We start from the raw sequence: 26,393 nt of genomic DNA, 5'->3' as shown, positions 1-26,393 counted from the left end.
CCTAAAACCTATGGCTACCCCTGTATCTGTAAAGCAATATCCTTTACCCCGGCGAGCAGCAGAGGGCATCCAGAAACATTTGGACCGCCTATTAAAATATGGTCTGCTTAAGCCCTGCCAATCAGAATGGAACACACCCCTTTTGCCTGTTCGGAAACCTGGGACAGATGAATACAGGCCAGTACAGGACTTGAGGCTCGTAAACCAGGCTATCGAGACCTTGCACCCAAATGTACCAAACCCATATACCCTGCTGAGTTTGATCCCACCAGAAGCAACATTTTTTACTGTATTGGATTTGAAAGATGCATTCTTCTGTTGCCGGCTGGCACCACAGAGCCAACCTATATTTGCCTTCCAGTGGGAAGACCCTTTGACAGGAACAAAAGGCCAGCTAACCTGGACAAGATTGCCCCAGGGATTCAAAAATTCCCCAACTTTATTTGGTACTGCCTTGGCGAAAGATTTAACAAGTTACCCCTCAATACCTGGAGAAAAGGTGGTTCTGCAATATGTAGATGACCTTATACTAGCGGCAAAGGATTTTGATACCTGTAAAGAAGGGACAGAGGAACTGCTCCACTTGCTCTGGGAAGCTGGCTACCGAGTTTCCCAGAAAAAGGCACAGTTATGTTTAGAAAAGGTCAAATATTTGGGCTTTGACATCTCACACCAACAACGAGCATTGAGACCAGAGAGGAAAGAAGCTATTTGCCTTATTAAGGAACCTACCACAAGGAAACAACTCAGAGGATTCCTGGGAACAGCAGGGTTTTGTAGACTATGGATACCTGATTTCAGCAGTCTGGCCAAGCCCTTACATGAAAGCACTCGAGGTGCAGAAAAGGACCCATTCATATGGGGACCTGAGCAGCAACAAGCCTTTTTAGCTATCAAACAACGACTTATGGAGGCCCCAGCCCTTGGACTGCCTAATTCGGAAAAACCCTTTCAGCTGTATGTACATGAACAGAATGGGATTGCAGCGGCAGTCCTGACCCAGAGATTAGGAAGTTGGAACCGTCCAGTAGCTTATTTGTCAAAACAATTGGACTCAGTAGCAAAAGGATGGCCTCCATGCCTAAGGGCAGTAGCGGCCACTGCAAGCCTTGTCAAAGAAGCTGATAAATTTACCTTTGGCCAGACGATGTATGTGAATGTACCTCATGCTGTTCTGACACTTATGGAATATAAGGGTAGTTATTGGCTAACAAACCCAAGGATGGCTAGATACCAAGGCCTATTGTGTGAAAATCCCAGGATTCATCTACGAGTAGTGAATATGCTCAATCCAGCAACTTTGCTGCCCCTACCAGAGGTAGATGATGAAGAATCACATGATTGTCTCCAAATAATGGATGAAGTTTATTCCAGTAGACCCGATCTGAAAGATGAACCATTGAAAAATCCAGATGTTGTATATTATACTGATGGTAGCAGTTACCTGCATGAGGGTGTCAGACGAGCAGGATATGCTGTGGTCACCAATGAGGAAGTTGTGGAAGCTGAAGCTTTGCCTGCTGGCACCTCAGCACAAAAGGCTGAACTTATAGGTTTAACTAGAGCTCTGCAATTGGCAGCCGGATGTAAGGCAAACATCTATACTGATTCTAAATATGCCTTCTTAACCCTGCATGCACATGGAGCTCTATGGAAAGAAAGAGGTCTAATAGGAGCCCACGGGAAGGCCTTGAAATATGGACCTGAAGTAGAAATCCTGTTGGAAGCAGTATGGGCTCCAGAACAGATTGCTGTAATGCACTGCAAAGGTCATGGACGTGGAAGGGATCCAATAACCAGAGGAAATCATGCTGCTGACAAAGCAGCCCGAGAGGCAGCCCAAAAGCCTGTGGGAGGATTTATAGCAGCCCTCATACCAGAGGTAGTTCCAGAAGAAGTTAAACCTCACTATACCCCAGAAGAGAGGAAGTGGGCTGAACAGGAAGGGGCGATTGTGAAGGACGGTTGGATGATCCTGCCAGACAATAGGATTTATGTACCTCATCACCTAGCAGGTACAATTGTAAGAAATTATCATGAATCTACTCACCTTGGCGGTACTGCAACCAGAGAGAGTCTCAGTCGGAAGTTGTATATTATTAACCTATCACAATTAGCAACTTGCATTTCCCAGAAATGTGTTCTTTGTGCTAAAAACAATCCCAGGCAGGGACCGGTACAACCTCCTGGAATCCAACATGTGGGATACGTCCCCATGGAAAGCCTAATTGTGGACTTCACAGAGCTGGTCCCTTCTAAGGGATTCAAGTATCTCCTTGTGTTTGTAGATACTCTTACCGGATGGGTTGAAGCTTTTCCCACCAGAACTGAAAAGGCGCGAGAGGTAACTAAGAGACTCCTCACTGAATTGATCCCAAGGTTTGGATTACCTAGATGCATTGGAAGTGATAATGGGCCAGCGTTCATTGATCAAGTAGTACAAGAAGTATGTCGAGTCCTACAAGTGAAGTGGAGACTGCATGCAGCATATAGGCCTCAGAGTTCAGGGAAAACTGAAAGAATGAATCGGACTCTGAAAACCCAATTGGCAAAATTAACCCAGGAAACAGGATTGGGATGGGTAGATGTGTTACCCATAACACTGTTTCGTGTTCGGTGCGCACCCACAAAAAGACTTAAGTTGTCACCTTTTGAGCTCCTGTATGGGAGGCCGCCCTCCTTTGTTCAGGATATTCCAGCTGACCTCAAACAAATAGGAGACTATGTGACACAGGGACAAGTGCAATCTCTCTCCCGTGTTTTTGTTTCTCTTAACAGGTGGGCCCTCGAGCGCACGCCGTGCAGCATTGCCGAGCCGATTCATCAGTTCCAGGCTGGCGATAGCGTATGGGTGAAAGAGTGGAAACGCGATCCACTTGCACCTAAGTGGCGTGGACCTTACACCATCTTGCTCTCTACTCCAACAGCGGTGAAGGTAGCTGAGGTGACCCCCTGGATTCATCACTCCCGTTTGAAGAAGTCCGAAGGCAGTTGGACGTGCAAAGGTGACCCCTCTAATCCTTTAAAACTGACTCTCTCCAAAAACCCCTGTATCTAGCCCTACGGGGAACGGGCTAGGTCACGGGCAACATTAGACGACCGGCCTGCTGCAGCCACAACCTGGAAGCTGGCTGACCTGCGCACGCCTGAAGCTTGAGGAGCGTCTGAACCAGCGATTGTGAACGGGAAGATTCTCTTATACAATTGATTGACTGCCCCCCCCCCCGTGGAACAATTATCAGAGATATTACTCATTGGGGATCCTTGGGACATATGTTTTGGTCTTGGTGGTTCCCCATTTCTGTCACTGGGGGAATTATATTGGGACTAATATTTTTTTGTTATCACAATAAGGTAATCTTTTGTGGAAGGAATGCATATACTAGACATCAACATGATTTTATTATTAATCCTGATCCCTTGGGAAGGGGAAGGGTCCTTGAATTTGAGCAAATTTGCTAAATATGGATTCCGCCATGACCACAATATGTGGGTAGGCTTAGCTGAGATGGTAGCCAATGTTACAAATAGGACCAATTGCCTTGTTTGCTCTCTTGGGCCAGATGATTCAGAGGGAGGTATGCCCTTATTACCAATACCATTAAATGCCATTGGTATGGTAAGCGAAATGCCACACCAAACAGAAGTACAGAATTTCCCCGGATGGAACTCAACTAAACCAATACGAGTTATACCTGTACAAGGGGAATTCTGTGTACATAAATCATCAGAGGCAGCTGATTCTACCATGATAGGCTCTTCTCATTGCCACTATACTTGGGATTATATTAAGAATAGTCAAACCTGGGCAAAAGGTACTACCTATCGAACTCGGAATACCTTGCCCTGTGCACCTCCTTTTATTCATGCATGGAAAATGGTGTGGAACATAACTATGACAGAAAAAGGCAATCTAACATACTGCACTGTGAGCTCTATGCCCCTTTTGATATTTCGCCTTATGCACTCCACGTACCAAAAACCTCAGACCCGATGGTTGTGGTGGATATGTGGAGAATGGGCATACAAGAAACTCCCTTCCAAATGGAGTGGGACTTGTTTCCTGGGATGGGTATTACCACCAATGTGGATTATGCCCACTAGTTCAGCCAAGCGTACACGAAGAAACGCTGATATTTCTCATATAGCAGGAGGAAGTACCCAAAGTTGGAGCGATACTGATGATTGGCCACCAGAGCGCATTATAGCCTATTATGAACCTGCCTCCTGGAATCCTGATGAGCTCATACAAGGGGCTCGAGATCCTATTTATAATCTAAACAGAATAATTCGATTGCAAGCAGTAGTGGAACTTGTAACCAATGCAACGGCCCAGAGTTTGAGACTTATTGCACAACAGTTGGATGAAAGTAGAGCCGCCATTTTGCAGCTGAAAATGGGAATGGATTATGTACTTGCCAGGCAGGGAGGCCTATGTGGAGTCTTGAACTTGACAGGGAATGCCTGTTGCTTTAACATTTCTGATAATGGTGAGGCAATCCGTGTGTTGGCCACAAAGATGGAGAATATAGCACATGTCCCAGTACAAACATGGGAAGGATGGGATATGGGATGGCTCACCAACTGGTTACCAAATGTCGCAGGACTCAAAGGGATACTATTGTCTTGCTTGTTTTTCTTGACGGTAGTAGTAATGGTTTTGTGTATGGTGCCATGTATCATTTCATGTTTTAGAAGTACAATTAGCAAGATGATTTCAAATGAAACTTTACCTCATATCATGGCCCTATACAGAGCTTTACCTCAGGAATATGATGAAGGTCAAGCTATCAAGGACACTTGGGAAGGTCCTTGAGCTTGAAAGGGGGGAATGAGGCATCTGATCATAGCCTGCATTTTTAATCAAGGCTTATATTTTGATCAGATTCCTGTATTCCAAAAATGAGCTTAAATTCACAAATGTTTCTTTCGAGACAGGACACCAGCAGGCAAGGTCTTTGTCAGAGGCCCCTTTGGTTTATTGCGGTCATAAAACAGGCTGGGAACAAAAGGTCACACTGACCATACAAATGATAGAAGACAATCAAGGTTGCAAAAACACAATTAAATAGTAATAATTATTGTGCCTCCCATTAAACTTGAGCCACATCTTCCTAAGGTTAAAAGGGCAAGAGCTAATACAAACAGCAGCTGGCCAAGGGAAGAGGCCTCTCTCTCTCTCTCTCTCTGTGAAACTGCTTTGAAGCTTCAGAGAATTTAGAAAACTTATAGAACTTAGCTTTTACTAAGTTCCTTTTTACTTAAACAAGATCTTTGCTTCTAAAAATCTATATATGTTATATGTATGAAATATTGGCTTAAATGTAATTATGCAAAGGATTTAGAAAGTAAGATTCTTATTTCATAGAATCATAGAATCATAGAAGAAGTTGGAATAGACCATGAGGGCCATTGAGTCCGGACCCCTGCCAGACAGAGAGACGCCATCGGAGCACTCCTGACATATGGTTGTCAAGCCTCTGCTTAATGACCTCCAAAGATAAAATTAGCCACCATCTGTTTTGGAGTGAATAGGGCAATAGGGCAAAAGATGAAATGTTAGTTAAGGCGCCTAGTCTAGGGCAAAAGGTTATTTGGTAATTAAGGTGCCTTGTAGAGGTTAATGGCTATTTATTTGCCAATTATAAATAGAAGGAAATATAGCTCTTTGTCTCCCATAAAAGGTAATAGGAAATGGGTGTATCTTTTATGATTGGTTCTAGCAAACAGCCAATAGGAATTTTAACCAGGCTGATTGGACAGAGGCAGCCAAAGGAGGAGCAAGGGGGCTGAGCTGAGGGAATATAAGTGCTGGCCATAAGGGCAGGAAGGCAGGCCAGAGCTTGGTAACCATATACCACTGTGCCTCTCATTTATTTGTCTGACAAATAAATTATTATTTTAATTTCTCTATTGCTGCGTTGAATATTTCATTCCAGCTAAGCGTTAACCACAAGCAGGGTGCTACAGTAGTGCCTCAGGGGAACTTCTCACATGATCTTTTGTACTTGGGAACAGATATAATCAGAGTACAAAATACAAGCACACAGTGTTATTTGTGAAGGGTACATGTTTTGTGTAAATTGACACTTTCCTTCAAAATCCATGAAGCAGCCACTTGGGGAAAAACTACACCTCCATGTATTTTTAAAGGAGAAAATGGTAGGTTGCAGTTCACAATTTTCATGGTACATGTACATTAAAATAAAAATCAAAACCTGTACTTAAGTACAAAATATAGCAGAAATAGGATCTACTTACCTTTGTAGCAAAATATTTATTTATTTGAGATCATTTCTATTCTCATGTGTGTTCACACACACACACAAACACACCTGGGGTGTATGGGGTTTTAGGGGAAGAGTAGTACCTGTGAGGGGAGACACGTTGTGCTTCTTCTGGGGTAGTTTGTCCATCTTTGATCTCCACCCTATCCACAGCTCCCACCTGTGGGTCCAAGAAGCTGTCGGCATGTGACAGCAGCCACACTCCAGGAATGGCTTCAACTGGCCAGCTACATCCAGGTGAGCATAGCCAATGGATCTCAAACCCTCAGTGAGTCAGGGATTTCCCCTGCATGCGAAGACAGGCTCTGGTGGACTGAGCGGACAACACCAATAGCGGTTTCAGCAGTCAAGAAGGTGGATTCTGCATGTGCTGTAGAGGGAAGTGAGGGAAATATGGGGCTTGTCAGTCTGGGAAGGTAGCCTACCTAGGAGAAGGAAAGCTCTCATCCTAAACCTCTGCTGCCTTGCATAATACCTTCAAGCGAAAAGGAGTAAACCCTACACAAATCCAGAGTGGAGTCTGTAAGGCGGTTTGATAGCGCCTTGTACATCTCCTTCCAGCAACTCCTGCTGCCAAGCTGGAGCCAAATGTATTGCTCTGCTTTCCTTTGAACCACATCAGCAAGGCTGAAAGAAGGATCCTATTGTCTGGGCAGCCCAGGATCTCAATACACACTACCCAGGCTTGTACCCTGGAAAGGTCACTTCACCCATGGAAGCACATTCCATTGTCTTGTGAGACTGGTGGATGCTAACAATACAACTAAAACCAGTTCCTAATTCAAACTCCATTGCACTCCTGATTCTTCCTTTGCAGCTTTAGGTCCCCTGCATCTGATTTTATAAGATATCAGGTGATAGGGAAGTAGATGTGGTCTTGCTTTAAACAACTTGGGGACCAGCTTACTTAAGATACTCCTTGACTCCATATATTCCTGCCCAGCAACTGCACTTGGTAGACTGAAAGGAGCCGATACCTCAGGGGTGTGTTTATTTTGTTATAGAAACTGGGCTTTTAGTGTTGCTATTCCAGCCCAACTGCAATTAGGCATGCCTCAGCACATTGATATTTAGGTAGCTATGGAAGACCTTTTAAAGAAGGTTTTTAATAATTTTAAAGGAATAATTATTGCACAATTGTAGAAATGGTTGTGTTGCTAATTGTTTACTGAGTCAATAATCTCTTGTATTTCCTCTTACTGTATACCACTTAGGTACCTTTTAGTTGTGAAGCAGTTTATAAATTTGCAAATAATTAAAAAAGAACTCCTAAGGGCTTATTCCTCTTTGCCATAACATAGAGAAAGTATAGGCAAATGTGCCACAGAATATAAGCCACTGCTGTTATATTGCGCATCAAAGCTCTTAAAGTTACAGGTACTGTTTTCCCCCAGCCTGGAGTTAGGAAACCTAATTGCATTGACTGCTAGCTTGTGATCCAACAAGATGGATGCAGAACACCAGCCAGGAATTGTGGCCTACTAGGGACTCAATAACCTAGCTGGGCTTGCAAATGCAAAGGTGTCATAAAGCATCTGAAAGTCCTCCAAATACAGAATTTGTGTGCTGCATTCAACTTTATGGCTCTGGAAGGCCTGCCAAAAATGCGCAAAACAGAAAATAGGCGGGGTGTGTAAATAACTTGGGAGAGTTTATCTTTATGTCAGCCTAAATTCATTTTGCTAATGTAATCCTGAAGGGCTGGTGTGCGTCTTCCATATTTTCTAATGGTATCATGACTGATACGCAGCATTGTGGTTGTGGGAATGGCTGTTTGTGCTGCACACAGCGCCTCAGTCGAAAAGCTGACCCAAGCCACTCTTTGCTCCAACAGATCTAGACACAGAGGATCAGGTGTGAAAATTAGGTCTGCTCAGATATGATGGAAAGAAACGTAAATGATCTTTTAATTTAGCAGTATTCTATGAAATTTACTACCCTTAATTGTGCCGTTAAAAGGTTACAGGTCCAAAAGATGAGCATTATTATAGTAGGTGAACATATGTTTGTGTATGTTGTTATGATGTCTGCTCTGAATCCTAAATTCATTATTTGCCCCAAGCGGCACTTCTCCATCTGTTCCACCGTATATTTTAATGAATCTTTCACATTTCATGGCACTTTGAAGGATATTTAAGCAAGCAGCTACACTGGAAAAAAGTCTATAAAGGGTAAAGGGCAAGAAGGTGCTCTGAAATGGTACAATAAAGGTGATGAGGCATGCTTTTAAAGTCCAAGGCAGATGATTACCATGAAACATGAAAATGATACTGGAGTCCTTTGGCTTAAGGCCTCATTGCCAGTCCAAGTTACTGTTCCTGTAGCTTTCCCTCTCTCATCAGTAGGTTTGCTTCAGTAGAGAATTCAGGAGATAAAGTTGCAATTTTATATTTTATCTAATAGTACTTGACCAGGCTTATCTAATGTTCGTGATGTATGCATGTGTATAAGATGCTTAACAGTAACATTGAATATGTAGTTTGATGTAATAATGTAAATGTAGTTGTGCAGCATTTTGACTGGCTCCCTAGAAATCTAGTAAACTATGCTTTCCAAATACTAAAACATGCTCATGAGAGATCCAGTGCAGTGAGGAGTTAAGAGGCAGGGTAGGCAACTTAGGGCCCTCTGGATGTTGTAAACTACAATTCCCATTATCCCTTGCCATTGTGCATGTTGGCCGGGGCTGATGGGAGCTGTAGTCCAAAACATCTCAAGAGCACCACATTGGCTACCCCTGAGCTAGAGTATTAGGGTATCATGAAGATTCAGTTTCAGCTACTCAGGCATGACCAGACTCTATCTGCTAGAGTCATAACTGAAACGTCACCAAAATCTGAAGGATTTTAGGGAAGTCAAAAAGTTTAACCAGAAGACTTTATAGGTGAAGTTGAAGAGCTATCTTGGATCAGTTATTATGTAATAAGATGGGATGACCCTATGGACGATACCCTAGGCAACTTGACATACAAGTGTGATCACCAAGGCAACCCTACCTGTATGTACCCAGAGGTAAGTTAGACTGACTTCCGGTCTACTGCGGAGGACAATGGCGGTGCGCTAAGTGTCATCCTCGACACAGAGCTGGCAGAGTGGCTTCGAGGGTTGCGCTAGAGCTCAGCACACCCCCAAAACCTCCTCACAGAGGATTGGGGACCTGAGGGCTCCAGCGGAGTGGAAAAACTCACTCCCCAAACATTTCCAGGCTGCTGCAGTGCATGCGGGAGGGAAGGGGAAGAGACTTGAGTTCACTCTCGGCACCAATGCAGCCTGCTGCCGAAGCTATGATCCGTCACCAGAAGCAGTAGATCTTCCAATTAGAGATAAATGTCAAATAAAACATTTAAAATTAAAATTAGAAGCTAAAAAGTTAATTTGGCGAAACGGAAGCAAAACAGGAAATCAGCTTCCGATTTCTGCGGGCGAGCTCTGCAAAGGAACTTTTTTGTGAATGGGACACAGAGACTGCCTACAGCAATGGAGAATTGAAGCATTTAACTTTGACTGAGTGGATGGTTACATTCTAACATATATATATATTAACTGTATCTTAAAGACTGTATTCTTAAAGACACAAATTTGAAGTGGAACTGGCCTAACATTTGCCCCCTTGTTTTCTGGATTTATTTTTAATTTTTATTTTTTGTCCTTTTAATTGTATATTTTATGTTTCCTGATTTATTGGATGTTTTTATTTCTTACTGCCTTCCTTTTTGTTATATGTATGATTTGTTGCTGTTGGGAGGAAGAAGGCAGACTGTATGTGCCTATGTTTCTCTTTAATTTATGCCCACTGATCCCACTGCACTAGCATCCCAATTCCAGTTCACAGATATTTGTGTACCTGCAAAATATCACCTACTGGGTGTAGCCATTCATTTATATTGTAAATCCTATGCATGCCTACTCAGCAATAAGAGACATTAGTTCAGTGGGGTTTATTCCCAGGTTGGTGGGTTAAGGGTTGCAGCCATAGTCATATTTATGAAATGTTTGTTAGGGCACAGATCTTCAGGGTTATCTCTGCAATCATGAATGCTATTCACTTAATGTTTTTATAACAAAGCTGAAATGCCATCAGTGCCTGAAAAAATATTCTAGGAAAAGTTCCAGAAGAGTAGCAGTGCTAATCTAAATTTTCCTCCAAATATAATTAGTGTTAATCTGTGCTGTAGCAAAACAACAGAGTCCTGTGGCACTTTACTTGAAATACTAACAAATCATCATGTCATATGCTTTTGCTGGCTAGAGCCACTTTGACAGATGCATCTAGTTTATATAGAGCAGACTTCCTCAACTTGGTGATCTTCAGATGCTGTTGGACTCCAACTCCCATCAACCACAGCAAGCATGCCCAAAGGTCAGGGATGAGGGGAAATGATATCCAGAAGGATCTGGAGGGCAACTGCTGGAGGAAGACTGATGTAGACACTGCAACATTAATAAATTAATTGAAGGAAGGATATTTACCGTAATTGCAAATTTATTTCATTGACTACAATATTTAATTTATAGAATATGTGTTCAGGAGGATGAAAGGGAATAGTAGAACTCAAGGGGAATAGAAATGTTCAAATGTTAGAGTGTCTTGTACAGTACTTTTAAAGAGCAATACTTCTATAATCTAGAGTACTCTTCGTAAAGCAAATTTGCAACAGACGAAGTGGTTTTTTTGGAAGCTTAAGCCACAGAAAGTCTATTAATTTTCTAAGGTTCACCAGAATCTGTATTGCTTTTTCCTCCCTATATCAGGCTAATATGGCTACCGGTCTGAAATTAATTAAAGTATTTTTATTTGAAATCTTTTATTATATTTAAAATTAATGAAAATGAAATAAGCTCCCTGAGCCTATTGAATAAGAATGTAATATGCATTCAAATAAACAAAACACATCTATTAGGTTAGATCTAGATTAGGCAAACTTGGGTCCCAATGAAATTAGTGGGCCAAGTTAACTAACTTAGTTTTGATCTGGCCCATTGTCTTTTTCTTGCCATGGAGACTGTTGTGCATCAACAACAAGTATACCATAAAACAGTTGGCTATTTTAGAGAATGCTTATGTAGTCTGAGCTGAACATAGCTTTTGCATTATTAAATGGATCCTAAACTTTTGACCTCTCACTAGCTGAAGTGGATAGCTGTAATGTTCCAGTTCATATACAGTGGTACCTCGGGTTACAGACGCTTCAGGTTACAGACTCTGCTAACCCAGAAATAGTACCTTGGGTTAAGAAATTTGTTTCAGGATGAGAACAGAAATCGCGCAGTGGCCGCGTGGTGACAGTGGGAGGCCCCATTAGCTAAAGTGGTGCTTCAGGTTCAGAACAGTTTCAGGTTAAGAATGGACCTCCGGAATGAATTAAGTTCTTAACCCGAGGTACCACTGTATCTTTCCATGTTTGGAAACTCCCTTCCATGTTATTATCTTTCTCTTTAAGGGATTGACTTCAGTCTCTTGAGAAAGCTATGGTCGCCCTTGAAAACTTGGAGCTTCTAAGCAGTTAATATGCATTTTCTCTTAGATTTCCCTGAGCCTCAGCTGGTGTGTAGGGTATGGGAGAAATAAAATTGCCACCTTGTTGTAATCTGAAGCTAAGCTTTTAGCTATAGTTTGGTGCAAACTGGATAGCCTGAATTGCTTCTGAGTGGCATGCAGTAATCAATATATCTCTATATCTCTATCTCTATCTCTATCTCTATATCATCTATATCTATGGTAAATGCAGCATGGATCGAGGGCGTTGTATATTAGAGTTTTCTAACTACTTCTACACATATATAGATTGAGATTGTCACCTTAAGTAGATGCATACCAGTTTAATTGCAGTGTTTCAGGATATTTCAAGAGGAGAAAATAACTAATTGTGAAGACACTTAAACATTTTCTTATACAAGATTCATGAGACCACAGACTCTTAAATGTGCTTAATTATATACCATTTGTGAGTGATAGTATAAGCCTCTGTGTGCAGGAAGAACCAGCAGCACACATGGAGTACACTTGGATTGCCAGTAAAGGTGAAGATGTGAAAAGGATCTAGGGGTCTTAGTAGACCTCAAGCTTACCATGAGTCAACAGCGTGATGCAGCAGCAAAAAAAAAGAAAAGAAAAGAAAAGAAAAAAGAATGCTGTTCTAGACTGCATCAACAGAAATATAGTGTCCAGATCAAGGGAAGTAATAGTACCACTCTATTCTTCCTTGGTCAGACCATACCTGGAGTACTGTGTCCAGTTCTGGGCAGCACAGTTTAAGAAGCATATTGACAAGCTGGAACTTGTGTAGAGGAGGATGACCAAAATGATCAAGGGTCTGGAAAACAAGCCTTATGAGGAGCAGTTGAGGGAATCAGGTATGTTTAGCATGGAAAAGAGGTGACTGAGAGGAGATTTGATAGCCATCTTCAAATATCTAAAGGGCTGTCACATGGATGATGGAGCAAGCTGGTTTTCTCCTGCAGAGGCTAGGACTTGAACTAATGGATTCAAGTTACAGGAAAAGGACTTTCTGATGGTAAAAGCTGTATGACAGTGGAACCTATTCCCACAAAAGGCAGTGGACTCTTCTAAAAATGATGGTGATTAGAGGTTTTCAAGCAGAGGTTGGATAGCCATCTGTCATATATGATCTAGTTGACATTCCTGCATTGCAGGGGGTTGGACTAGATGACCCCTTTACAATTCTGCAATTCTATGATTCTATTAACACCCATTGATGTTCATAAGGTTTTATTTTGTTTGTAGGGCTTGATATCTATGTAGGTAGTCCCCCCCCCAATCCCCTGAGGATGAAAGCAAAAAGATTCTCAGGTCATTAATGTGGAGAATGATCTCAAACACAATAGATTTTCCTCATGACAAATCACACACAATCTCCATAGCAACCCTTCCATCATTATGCATAAGATTTCAATATAGTTACAAAAATAAGCTTGGTGGGAGTGGAAAAGAATTGCCATATATAGGGTGAGACTTGTGGGTGGAAAATCATGCACAGATAGATTGAAAAGCAACTGTTCTTTAAAAAAAAATAAACAAAAGAGGAGGGGAAAGTGATTGGATGCTTTGTGTTTTGGAAAGTGGTGATTAAGTCAGTACATTATCTTGAAATGAAAGGCTCTCGTCTGAAATATAGTGAAATATAGTGGTCTCTCTGCCACACTAAAAAGAACAATTTGAGCATCATTCTTTTTCTCCAACCCACTTTCACAATATTAGGAGCTTTGTATAAATCAAGATGTTTCTGATCAGCTGTTGGATAAAAATTATGACAAATCCTAACTATTTTTCCAACCAGGACTGAGATCTACTGATTTCCCTTCCCTCTGCAGCTAGGGATGAGGAAAAATTTTGGTTCAGTTCACATTTTAATGTGCACCTACATATTTTACACACCCTGAAACAATATATAGCTTTCCTTTGAAATGTCCACATTTCTGAGTTCTGTATGTAGTTCTCTGATTAAGAAATATGTACAAGAATGCATAAATTAGTGTGCATAAAGATACACTCATTTGTGAAAATTATATGTATAATGCATTGTTTTACAGAAAATGTGTGCATAATATATAATGCAGTAAAATGTGTATATTAGGAGAAATAGGCACTAAAATGAATTTTAAAAAACTGTTCTACTCCACCCTGGTGTTTGGTGAAGAGTGGGTGATAATAATAATAATAATAATAATAATAATAATAATAATAATAATAATAAAGGTTAGCCGACTTCAGGGGGTCTGATGACTACTGGAGTTGGTAGGTCTGCAACATTTAAACTCCCCTCCCTTCATAGGCCATGGCTTCCACATAGCTAGGATTTCATGTGAGCAAAGCAATATGGAACATCCTGTTGAACTCTATTAACATTTCATCCCACTAGATGTTCTGTCAGTTAATGTAAAACATAATAAGATGATTTGTCAGTAGATGTATGCAGAACTTTTTATTTGACTCTCACTGCATTTTATTTGCATATAAAGTGGCACATTTACCCTCAACAATAACTAGGCCTGAAGGAGTGATATTTAATAGGAGAATATAATTATTCTGCTCAGGTCATAAACATTTTCTTTAGGGCAATGGGCAACCGTTTAAGGACAAGACCCATAATCATTCATGTAAATGATTTTAATATTACAAAATGGAGCTAGTAAAGATTTAAGGTACAAAGAGAGAGGGAGGGAGGGAGGGAGGGAGGAGAACACTACAATTCAGTTTTAATGAAACATCTCTTTCTTATCAACTGCCTTAGTGGCTGAATTCATAAAGGTCAACAAGCTCTCTACCTTAAACGTATTACTATCATTTAAGCTCACATTGTGTGGTGTGACTTTTGAGTATATATATGTCTGAGGTATCCAATACATATAATTAATGCATCATGCAAAAATGAATATATATATATATCACACATCATGATTCTACTAAATAGAAAAGCTTGTGGGAACAAGCCTTAACAAACTTGGCCTGACTATACAAGCATCCTCCCCTGCCTGTTATTTTGTTATAACATGGCATGCTTGTATGTAATAGCTTTATTATAAGGATCCTACCCTGCCCCCCCCCCCAAATAACCTGTATGTGGTAGCAGCACAGATCAACTGAGCTATAGTACTACAGTTACTAAGATTAGCTATTGGGGCAATTTAATTTGTTTCTCAGTTGGGAGATAACAACATAGATGTATTTCTCACACAGACCAACAATTATTTAATATGGTTATTGACCTAATTATTGGTTGATTTTCATGGAATAAAATGCTTTGGACAGTGTTTTTTTCTGGGTGGATGGAGGGGTACGCATACCCCTATACAGTTTGTGAATCTAGGTTTGGCATCTTTGAGGGGCAGTAGTTGAGAGTACCCCTGAACATTTTTTAAGGAAAAAAGCACTGGGTTTGGATACTAAGATGTGTTAGCTTAAGGAAATTCATGGAATAGAAGTTGTCCATCCTCTCCTCTCCCTGCAGCCCCCTGTGCCCCTTAAAAACAGCTATAAACGCTGAACTCAGTAGGGAAAAGATCAGATAGAAATAAACAGATTATAAATGTACTCCTATGGGGTTTTGATCAGTTTTGTTAAATATTTCAAAAACAGTTCCCCCACCCCTTGCAATGAAGAATTTAAACACGTGTCAGCACACACACAAAGTAGATAAATGAATGCATACATACAGATGGAATATTTACTGGTCACAATTATTTCAATTCGGCAAACTGCATAGCCTGAATTGTGGGGTTTTGTTTAAAAAGAAATATAGCACTTGCTCAGATTTGTTTAATTGGTGACAGTGTCACTTTGACCTTTACTTGACCTTAAAATTCCATTTTCCTGTAGAAACCAGAGGACCAAGCATCTCTGAGATACTTGCATTCAAATCCCATTAAATTCAAGAAGAGCTGTGCACAAGTATGCAAAGGCACAGTTTGGCCCTAGGTAATGGTTAGTTCTGTAAATGTCATATTAAGGGAATATAGAAACACAAATATAATGATTTCTCCCATTATATTCATAGACTTTATTATTTCCATGTTCTACGTGACTTTTGATATAGAAATGAAGTTTCCCAATGTAAGAATAAAAGATTAAGTGCATGAGCTTTCGCTGAAGCAACTGATCTGCTAATTATCATGGTTCGTTTTTGGAATAAGGTAGAACTAGGGGGAAATAACACTATAAAATTTATTCATAACATTTCATGCAATTTCTCTGTATGATCACTTGCCTCTCTCTCTCTCACACACAAATATCTAACTTGAAATGATTTATTTATTTAGAAGATTTCTAAATTGTTCTTCATTTAAAAAAGAAATCCCAGAGTGAACTACAATATAATAAACATAATAATATGCAACTTATATAGAACTTTAAAAACTTGGTCGCTGCACCAGACCATGGTGGGCAATGGGAGACCTGTGCATGCCTCCTATATCCCTACCCTCTTGCCACTGTCCTGGAACTCCATATAATGTTCCTTAACCAAACAGAGGTCATGAACCTGTGCCTTTGCATGGACTGTAAGGGAAAGAGGGGGAAACAAGGTGCACGGCAATCTCTGCACACGTGCCTGCAGAATACAAACTATTCTGAAATGTTCAAGGTTTGTTTTGTTTACAGTGATATTTAAGAGGACAAAGTACAGAAATTCCCGCAGTCTTATTTCAGCTATCCAGATCCAACAACAAGAACAATGTCCAATAGTGTGAGGACAACCGTTTATGTTATCAATGTGGCTAAAGGATTGCATCAGTCATCTTAGAGGTGTGGAAAAAACATATGAAAGTGGAGATTTTTGAAATCCCTGTTGCTTTTAATGAATTTTGGGCCAATGAAACTTGTGCTTCTCTGTTAAGTAACAATCATTTTTCTCTCATACTGTGACACTACACTGAGCTGTCTCTTTCATCCCTATTTTTTGCTATTGGCAGCAGAATGCTTGCCAATTGCATCATGAGACAATCTAAGAACATTAGAAGAAACCTGCTGGATCAGCTCTGCATCCTGTTCTCACAGTGGCCAACCAGATGCCTATGAGAAACTAGATATAAAAGGCATGGTGACACATTCCAGAGATCATAAACAATCCATGTGTGCAGATGACATTGCTATTTCTGTGGCCAATCCATGTCAGCTTACTTGTCGTTATCCTCATGTTGGAAGAGTTTTTCTTAGTCTCTGAAAATCAAGCCAAGTACAATAAACCAAATGTAAACATACCTACGGAAGTAATAACTGGTTCAGGCTGTTGACCCATTCCCATGGCCTGACGACCCATAGATACATTTTAATGTTATTACTTATCCTGATTTGAATGTTCTCAATTGTATTTTATTACAGTATTGATAGCCAAAATTAATAAGGAGGTGCAAATTTTATCTCATTATAGGGTGTGTGTGATTATGGTGTGCATATTGAGCAACATATATCAGGGAGGATTCAACTAATTTGTTGTGTGCAGAGAATGAGGTCTGCTCATTCAGTAAGACTTTCGCCCTTCTCCTCACCCTGCCCCCTAAATTTGTTCTGGCGAGTTGGGGAAAAACCCAGAACTGGTTTAGCCGGTCCAGGGTGTGGGGGAGAAGAGATAAAGTCCCACCGCACAAGCAGACCACATTCCCCATGTGCAAACCCCACTTAGCACTGGATTGAATGCCACCCAACCATAAATATCTATATGAATATTTTACACGGGGTGCCTTTTTATCCCAAGTCTTACTTAGGTTCATTTATGTCTGTTAATATATTAAGTTACAATAGATGCTTAGTGATGCCATTTGGGCACTAGGATTCAAAGGAGCATATGTTTACTGAGATGAGTTAGGTGAAAAGGTACTTTGCAGCATTGTGGAAGGGCCATGGCTTAGCACGGGCTCTGGTCACTTCCCTATGCTGTTAGTGGTTGCAATACTTCTCCTGTCATGTATAACCCTCAGTGAAAACAATGAAACAGGTCTTATTTACTGCTATCTTAAGTTTCATTGATTTCAGTGGGACATTATTTTGACTGTCACTACTAACTTTTGATGGATTGTTCTCTGCACATAATGGCAAATGAAAAAGATATTACATCAGAGCAGACTTTGGCTCATCTGCGCATTATAAGAGATCACAATTCAGCCAACGTTCTGATATGTGTGCATCATACTTACCGGAGCTAAGAAAGAGCCACCCCTAAATGTTCCATACAGCTATAGGACCTGTCCAGAGTTTTCATATCTGGTTTGCATTTGTAACATCACTTAAACTTGTAGCTTTTATTGTAACTTTGTTTCTGAATAGGTTAATGTGTTTGATGGAGATAAAGATCTGGAGTATCAGTTAAATTACATTTAGGAATATATTTATTCCTTTATTCCAACATTACAGGAATATATTTATAGTAAAACATTTGAGCACTGATAAAAGAATATGGGAATCCAAGATCTTTTCATAGTGAGTTTGTTTTATTTTCACTCCTCTGTCAAATTCAAATGGTTTCAAAGAAACAAAAATACTATGACTCATCATAGCTTAGAAGAGTACAGTGGTACCTTGGGTTACGAACTCAATTCATTCCAGAGGTCCGTTCTTAACCCGAAACTGTTCTTAACCTGAGGCGTGCTTTTGCTAATGGGGCCTCCTGCTTCTGCGCCACCAGCGCACAATTTTCGTTCTCCTCCTGGAGCAAAGTTCTCAACCTGAGGTACTACTTCCAGGTTAGCGGAGTTTGTAACCCGAAGTGTTTGTAACCCGAAGCATTTGTAAGCCTAGGTACCGCTGTATAAGATTGAAAAACTCTGTGATTCTTTATTTTATGCAAATTTAGTCATCACATATATGTAAATGTTCTGTTGGTGTCCTTTTATTGAGGGAAGACATCCATCAGTGGTTTGGGGTGGGAGGCAGTTTTCCATGGATGCCTTCCATCAGAAGAACACCATCCTCAGCTTATCTGCTCCTTGAGCATAACATGAAAGTTCTGTCTGTACTCTCATTTCTGTGATGGTCTAGTCTATTTGCACATTAGGAGTAGCAGTCATGAACTAGCCCTGAGTTCCAAAGTGCACATAATGTTAATCCTCCTGTGGTGCAATGGATCAGTGCATCTGGCTGTTAGCCAGAAGATTGTTGGTTGGAGCCCCCCAAGGATTCCTGCATTGCAGGGGGTTGGACTATATGACCCTTGGGGTCCCTTCCAGTTCTACAATTCTATTATCCTAAGTAGGTCACCCCTTAAATGCAGGGGTGTGTTTTCTTTCCTTTTTTATGAAATATTTATTAAGGTTTTACACAAAACATAAGTTTACACAAAACAAAAGTTTACAAAGTAGAGTTTTACAAAATAGAAAAGATTTAAAACAAAACTTAACATACTAAAAAAGAAAAAAAACACATAATAAAAAAGGAAGAAAAAAAGTTAAAAGTTAAATCCATCTTTCAATAAGCTTTCAGCTCATTTCCTTATTTCTTTGACCTCCTCACACCTCCCCTTTTGTATTCCCGTTTAAAAATCCTTTCAGCAAATCCTTACCCTCTATCATTTGTCTTTACTCAGTATCTTAAACCTATTATAACTATGTATTTTCAACCATTATCACTCCTATTTGCATATTCTTAATAATCTTTTTACCAATACCACTTAATTTTAATCCAACATCAATTTAACATTCATTAATTTTACAGTATTTCTGCAAATAGTCTTTAAATTTCTTCCAATCTTCTTCCACCGACTCTTCTCCCTGGTCACGGATTCTGCCAGTCATTTCTGCCAATTCCATGTAGTCCATCACTTTCATCTGCCATTCTTCCAGTGTGGGTAAATCCTGTGTCTTCCAATACTTTGCAATCAGTATTCTTGCTGCTGTTGTTGCATACATAAAAAAAATTCTATCCTTCTTTAGCACCAATTGGCCGACTACGCCCAGGAGAAAGGCCTCTGGTTTCTTGAGGAAGGTATATTTAAATACCTTTTTCATTTCATTATAGATCATCTCCCAGAAAGCCTTAATCTTTGGGCACGTCCACCAAAGGTGAAAGAATGTACCTTCAGTTTCTTTACATTTCCAACATTTATTGTCGGGCAAATGATAGATTTTTGCAAGCTTGACTGGTGTCATGTACCACCTGTATACCATTTTCATAATATTCTCTCTTAGGGCATTACATGCCGTAAATTTCATACCTGTGGTCCACAACTGTTCCCAGTGTTTTCTTTCCAAATTTACACTATGGGCTCATGATCTGGATTAGGACTCCAGCATGTGAAGGGGGAACTTTAAACCTTTACATTTTAGACCGTGTCTGCAGTTTGCATTACAAAAAAGGGTTCTGTTAAAACAAATAGGACCCTTTTTTTGGCAAAGCATATTTCTAAGGTTAGTAACCATAGAATAATAATTCTGAAATGATGCTCTGAATCTTGATTGTATAAACTTGCTAATTTTATTTCTGAATGTTATAAGCAAGTATCTGTGCCCTTTGATGCAACAGGCACAAAAATATATTTGACATTTGTTTTTATTTTACATGGATTAGCTAGATGACTGCTTGTTAGGCAGAAAATTGAGGTTTGTCTTTCTGATACAATTTTGTTGCTCTGAAGGTTGTAGTTCCCCCTACCCCCAGACTATCTGGAAAAATCACAGAGTGATAAATATATTCATTGTGCATGACTGAACAATAGGAACACAGACATGATACACTTTCTCATTCTCTTGATGAAGTCTTGTAGTATGAATGTAAAGGCTCCTGCAATTATAGTCCCTTTTGTGTTCCATGCTGCCGGGATGGCATTTTACTTTGTTCAGAATCTCAAGTCCTGCATCTATCTGAGCGAGAAAATAGATGGTGTTCAATGGGTAAGATTATTGGAAGTGTACAGAGCAATGAGCAAGTGCCATCACCATCCCAGTGGAAATTTTCAAAGGGAGACATTCAGCAACAATAGAGTTTATCATACTGCCCCTCTAATGCTATTTCACCACAGGGATCACTATTTGCAGAGTAAAGGAAACAAAGGTAATGCAGAAGTAGCTGAGAAAAATCAATAGCTCTACAATTGTGACCAGCAAGTTGCTTTTGTTAAGTGCAAACTTATCAATAGCCCAGAAAGATAACAAAAGCAGCTCCATTCATACATCAGAAAACTGTCTCCGAGGACTATATTGTAGGAGTAATAATGGAGTTTGTTACATGCAGCTGCATGCTGTTTGGAGTCATTTCTAGCCATTTAGCAAATAGTCACTTTTTTCTTTAAAAATAAAAGTCTTTATCATTTTACATATAAATTGCATTTTGATGATGACATTTCTGAAATATCAGACTGATTCCTAGCTATAAAGTTACAGAATGATAAAGTGATCACTGTGACATTTTGTTGTGACATGTGTTTATGTACCTTTAAAAGAGATTGTGACAGTCCAACTTCTGCTCCTGTTGATGACGCTTTTCACTCTCCTCTGCTTCTGTACCATTGACTAGCTGTACAATCCTAGACCACCACTGACTGAACTTAGAACTCGATTATGGAACTTGAGGTTTGACTTAAGCAGCCCTCTAATGTAAGTGAAAGGATTATATAATGACCATGTTTTTGTCATTTAGTACAATGAATGAATTTCATGCCATTAAAAGGGAGTTAAATGAAGGAAAGGGTCAATATGTATTACTCATTGAACCATTTCCAAGGAAGAAACTGTTCTTTTGGTTTATGCCTGGTTGGAGCAGTTGCTGGGGAGGATTGGATAAATCTGAGGACTAATCAATTATTTGGCCAAGCTGACAGCCATGGAGCTGTAGACCCAATACCCTCAGGTATTGAGAGGGCCACTCCCATTGTGTCCAGGAAGCTGACCTAAGAGAACAGGTGGGGAAGGGATGGAGATTAGGAGAGGTAATCCGGACTGCAGGAGTTATGAAGCCTCAGGCGAACTCTTGGTTTCATCTGAACACTGGAGCTATCTAAAGTGCTGAGACACTGGTTGCCTTGCTTCATGGGTTCTTGCTAAAGACACAGCAGGACACACTGCCTGTACAATGCTGTTTGGATTTACAGGTGTGTGCTCTCCTCACTCTAAATAGAACCAAAATGGATCAAGGATATTCTTTGTGGTAACCAGTGTCAAATATATTTTTGCTCAAAAATGGTAAAGCCACGTGAGAGGGCCATGTTTGAGCAGTATAATTCCAAAAAAAGGGAAAGGTTGGGGAGTCCCTCATGCTGTTGCTCCATTCATATTGGCAGCTCCTTGCTTTTTATTTACAATAAGGCAAGAGACTGTGTGACATCTACTTTGGCCCTAATGTAGTGATTTTCCTAGAGACTCTCCAGAGCCCCATTTCCAGCTGATAGCAGCCAATGGATCAGTGTTCTAAATAGAATTGCAACTATTTTGACAAATCTTCTGAGCATACTGCTATCCATGCAAGCTCTTTTGATAAAAAATAAAAAGCAGTGCTACATAACTTGTTGGTTTCACAAAGTAGTTTTGATGTGTGTTTATTACAACTGCAGTATGCCTTGAAGTGGGTGAATTCAATAGTCAAAGCAAATTAATATTCAGCAAACTGTCAATAGAGTTATAAAAACATGTGATATCTTCTGTGATAATGAATGTATAAATTTCATTATGAGGTCTGCTGACTGGTTCAATAAATTGATTGGTCAATTGATCAGGAAAGCACTTATAAACGCACACAAAATATACCCTTGACAATGGGCTTTATGGGTTCATAGGAAAACTTGAGTGAATTTGCTTCCATTTCACTGACCCTTGGAGTAATGAAAAGCCCTTCAAAAAGTTTTAATTTAAAGCTGTGGATATTGGTGCTTGCTGTTTATTGCTGTCTTGGATGGCTCTGAAAACTCCCAGTGAATTTTTTTCCAACTGCTTACTACACTCCTCATGTAAACAGATGCAGACATCCGGAAATGTCAAGTGTTACAGATATTTGGTTTCAGAATGCAGAATTCCCATGGTCTCTGTGACCATAGCCAAGTATTACTTATGACTCACAAGTAGAGCAGCATATTTATTTTTATTGCCATAAAACTCACGATAGCAGTTTTAAAACACAACTTAAAGAAACATAACACAGGAGTTTTAAAATTGTGTATTGACTATGTCTAGCTGTGATGACTTATTCTAAACAACAATAAATGGCTCTACTACTTTGGTTATGCAGGAGATTGTAATACTAGCTGGTGTGTTCCACTAGGGATGGTATATACTAATAATCATGATACACTTTAATCACAGGGAGGCCTATAAAAACTTGGGTTCTGGTAGTCCTGGGCAGCAGTAGTTCAGTTTTCATGCTCTGGGGAGCAAGCTGTCAACCTGAACAAGTTAGGAGTATTATCCAAGACAAGCAAGGAGTTGAGTTCCAAAAGCAGCAGCTGATGTTCAGAAGGGCCAGAAGCAAGTAGAATAATCCAGAGTAGGCAGGAAGTTGTGTATAACAGGCTAAATGACAACTCTAAGGAAGTCCAATCTAGAAGCAACATAGAATCTTGAATTTCAGGAGGTCAGAGCTGGATCGTTAGTTTGCATATCTCTCTTGCACTCACACAGCATCTTATACAGTGCTACACTCAAGCATTTCAGAAGCAGAATCAATTGTGCAAAATATCCAGATATTGGCAAATCTGCTTAATCATAATTTATTTGAATAAGCTTTCCTTGCATTACATTACTGCAGATCTTTATTCTAACCACAGAGTAAGCATTACCTTGCCCATTATTTTTGTTTCAATCCATTGGGCTTCACAGAATAAGTTCGTGCAAAATGATCTAAAGAGGACTGCATTGTCATTTTTTTTAAAGAGCAAGGCAATAATTATGTTGACTACTCCAATTTGCTCTTTAAACCCTATGAGTAACAAATTATCCCCTTACATGTCATTCTTTGCAAAGAAAAGAAAAGCGTGATGGCATTGTATCTTCTGCACTTAAATATATCTTTAGTGAGACAGATTGGCTCCAGAGGATAAATGATGTCCTTCGTTTGCAGTCAAGTGTGAGACAGGACTCATCTTTGAAGGGGTTTATTTAGTTACACTTAAGTGGTATAAAGTTAAACATTCCCTGTACATCATGGTAAGTCATATTTCCCTCCATAACCTATAATAAAGGTTGCAAAAATTGCAGGCTGCCAAGCCTGATATGTACAGCTAAGCGACATGTTTCACAAAATACACAATAGTCAAGCACAAATCAAGTTAAAGTTACATTTTTTAAAAAAAGTATTTATTTATATGAGAAAAGGAGGTTCTTAGGGTGTGTTGTTCCTGGGCCACTAAAAGCTTTAAAGGTTAATGCTAGCACCTTGAATTCTGCCAGAGCATGGATAAATAGTCAGTTAAGATTTCAAATGTCTTGTATGTGTGCTCTGATCTCTAAAGTGTGGTATAAATAAATAAATAAATAAATAAATAAATAAATAAATAAATAAATTTATTTATTATTTATACCCCACCCATCTGGCTGGGTTTCCGCAGCCACTCTGGGCGGCTTACAGCATATATAAAAACACAGTAAAACATCAAGCATTCAAAACTTCCCAATGCAAGGCTGACTTCAGATGTCTTCTACTCCTGGGGATTATTTTTTTTTGGACTAGTTGAACTTTCTGGATGGTCTTCAAGGGAAGCTGCATGTCTAGATATTATAGAAATGTAAGTTATTTCAAGGGGAATAATAACCTTGGCTAACTCCAAGTTCCCTAGAAAGACCCACACCTGGTGAACCAACAAGCTAGTTTAAAGCACCTCTGCCTATTGCTGCCTGTTTATCCAAAAGTACTAGATCCAGAATTAGCCACAAGCTGCAAACATACTTTTTGGGAGTGGTAGAGGAGTGCAACCTCATCCAGCATAGATGTGTAAGTCTCTACCCACACCATAGAACTCACCAACCAGCAGCGTTTCCATCTCGCTGAGATTAGGTTTTAGTTTCCTTGCCTCTCTCTACTTCTGACACCAGCATTCAGGATGCTTTGGGTTGCCCATCAGCTAGAAAGAGACTGAAAAACTAAATGTACCCCCCACTGCCCCAATTTGTAATTGAATCAATTCTTTGCCCCAGGGCAGGTTGTTCTATGTCTGTTTTATTTATGTAAACCCACTCCCAGCTGAATCATCTCTATTTTCTATAAACTTATTATGAGAAAGACAATTACACTGTCTGCCTGGTGTCTAGAAATGGGATGGTCAGCACATACTTTTAAAAAGGAGCCACTGTGCAGGCAGCTAGAACTCTCAAAGTAACTGACTACACAACACTGTTGCAAGACAATTCAGAGCAGGGCAAACCACCCTCAAAGCATACCAAAACTTATTATTGTAACACGTCCTCTCTGCCTCAAAGGTTAATCAGAACTACTAGTGATGTAGTATAATTTCCAATATTTTATTGTCTGTAATTAGCATTGTGACATCAGACCCTGACATCAGCAGGGCCTTGACTTTAAGAGCAAAGCTTTGGGGAAGGGCTGTAGCTCAACATCACAGGTTCAGTCCTCCATATCTCTAGTTAGTTCTGCGGAAGACTACCTGTATGAAACCCTGGAGAGCCATTGCCAGTCTGTGTTGACAATAGTGAGCCAGAATCAGGCTCGAGGCCCCACTCCATAACAGTGTGAGAGATAGTGTAGACCAGGCATTGTCCAACTCCCAAGAGACTGTGATCTACTCACAGTATAAAAATACTGGCTGTGATCTACCCTGTTATTGACAGCCAAAGTTGTTGAGCTTTGTGATCTACCACAGGCGTCCAGTGATCTACCGGTAGATCACGATCGACCTGTTGGACATGCCTGGTGTAGACTATGAACACCATCTTTGGTGTTCATAGTCTACACCAACTGCAGGAAATAGTTAATAATGGTCAGGTAAATACAGGTGTGTTTTTTTATTTATCCCAGTGAGACCATTTAAAAGAATTGTTGAGGAAGGTGTTGGGAGTAATTGCAGCCTACAGCAATTAACAATGTTTAGTTCACTTTTTTTTTACTTCATTAGCAGATGGAAAGTTTGTTTTTTCTTCTTCCCATGAAGCAATGTGGCTAAAAGGTCATCATTTTTCTTTTGATTGGTTTGCCATATTTAATGGAAGGGCAGTCTTGATTTGTCAGTTATTCTTGGCCCTAACAGACACTGAAGGTGACATCTACCAGCTTCTCAGCTGGTGTTCCAAAGTATTTAACTACTTAACCTATGGAGAGCTTGCTGTTAATATATCTAAGTGGCCAAATGCACATGAATAGATCCAAGATTTAGTAAAGACACAATCATTACTCTCAGCAGCAGGTGCTTCACTTCCCACTGCGGAGACGATCACCCTGCTGCTTTCAGTCATAGCAAGAGCCACAGGAGCAAAATGCATGAAGAAATAGGAAATGTCACAAGGCAGTGTGTTGGAAATTCCATTTGCTGATAGGCAGTACTTAGTCATATCAATATATATTTTTGTTTGACAGGTTTAGTTACACTTTCTTACTTCAGGATTTGTCAGTCTACAAACTCTAGTTTTCAACTGTTAATGCACAATAAGATGAAACACAGCCATAGGTGTTAATACAGTGAAGTTTTCCTCTACTTTTTACTGAACCTAAAGTATCCTTAAAAA

General features: G+C 40.0%; 1 protein-coding gene and 1 long non-coding RNA gene across 5 annotated transcripts in view; one reads left to right on the top strand and one right to left on the bottom strand.

Moving 5' to 3' along the window:
• The window catches only part of NCKAP5 (NCK associated protein 5), a 558,169-nt gene that overhangs the window by 145,779 nt on the left and 385,997 nt on the right, over positions 1 to 26,393 (top strand). The window lies entirely within an intron of this gene.
• The window catches only part of LOC128421924 (uncharacterized), a 72,818-nt gene that overhangs the window by 14,326 nt on the left and 32,099 nt on the right, over positions 1 to 26,393 (bottom strand). The window contains exon 3 of one of the 3 annotated variants that reach the window (XR_008332403.1): positions 6,272 to 6,657. The exons of the other annotated variants lie outside the window; for them this stretch is intronic. This is a non-coding gene — a long non-coding RNA (uncharacterized LOC128421924). Of the gene's footprint in view, positions 1 to 6,271; positions 6,658 to 26,393 lie in introns of those variants that run through there. 3 annotated transcript variants of the gene reach the window in all.

Source organism: Podarcis raffonei, chromosome 1, assembly GCF_027172205.1.
Source record: "Podarcis raffonei isolate rPodRaf1 chromosome 1, rPodRaf1.pri, whole genome shotgun sequence".
Classification (NCBI taxonomy): domain Eukaryota; kingdom Metazoa; phylum Chordata; class Lepidosauria; order Squamata; family Lacertidae; genus Podarcis; species Podarcis raffonei.
This window is presented reverse-complemented; position numbering and strand designations above follow the sequence as displayed.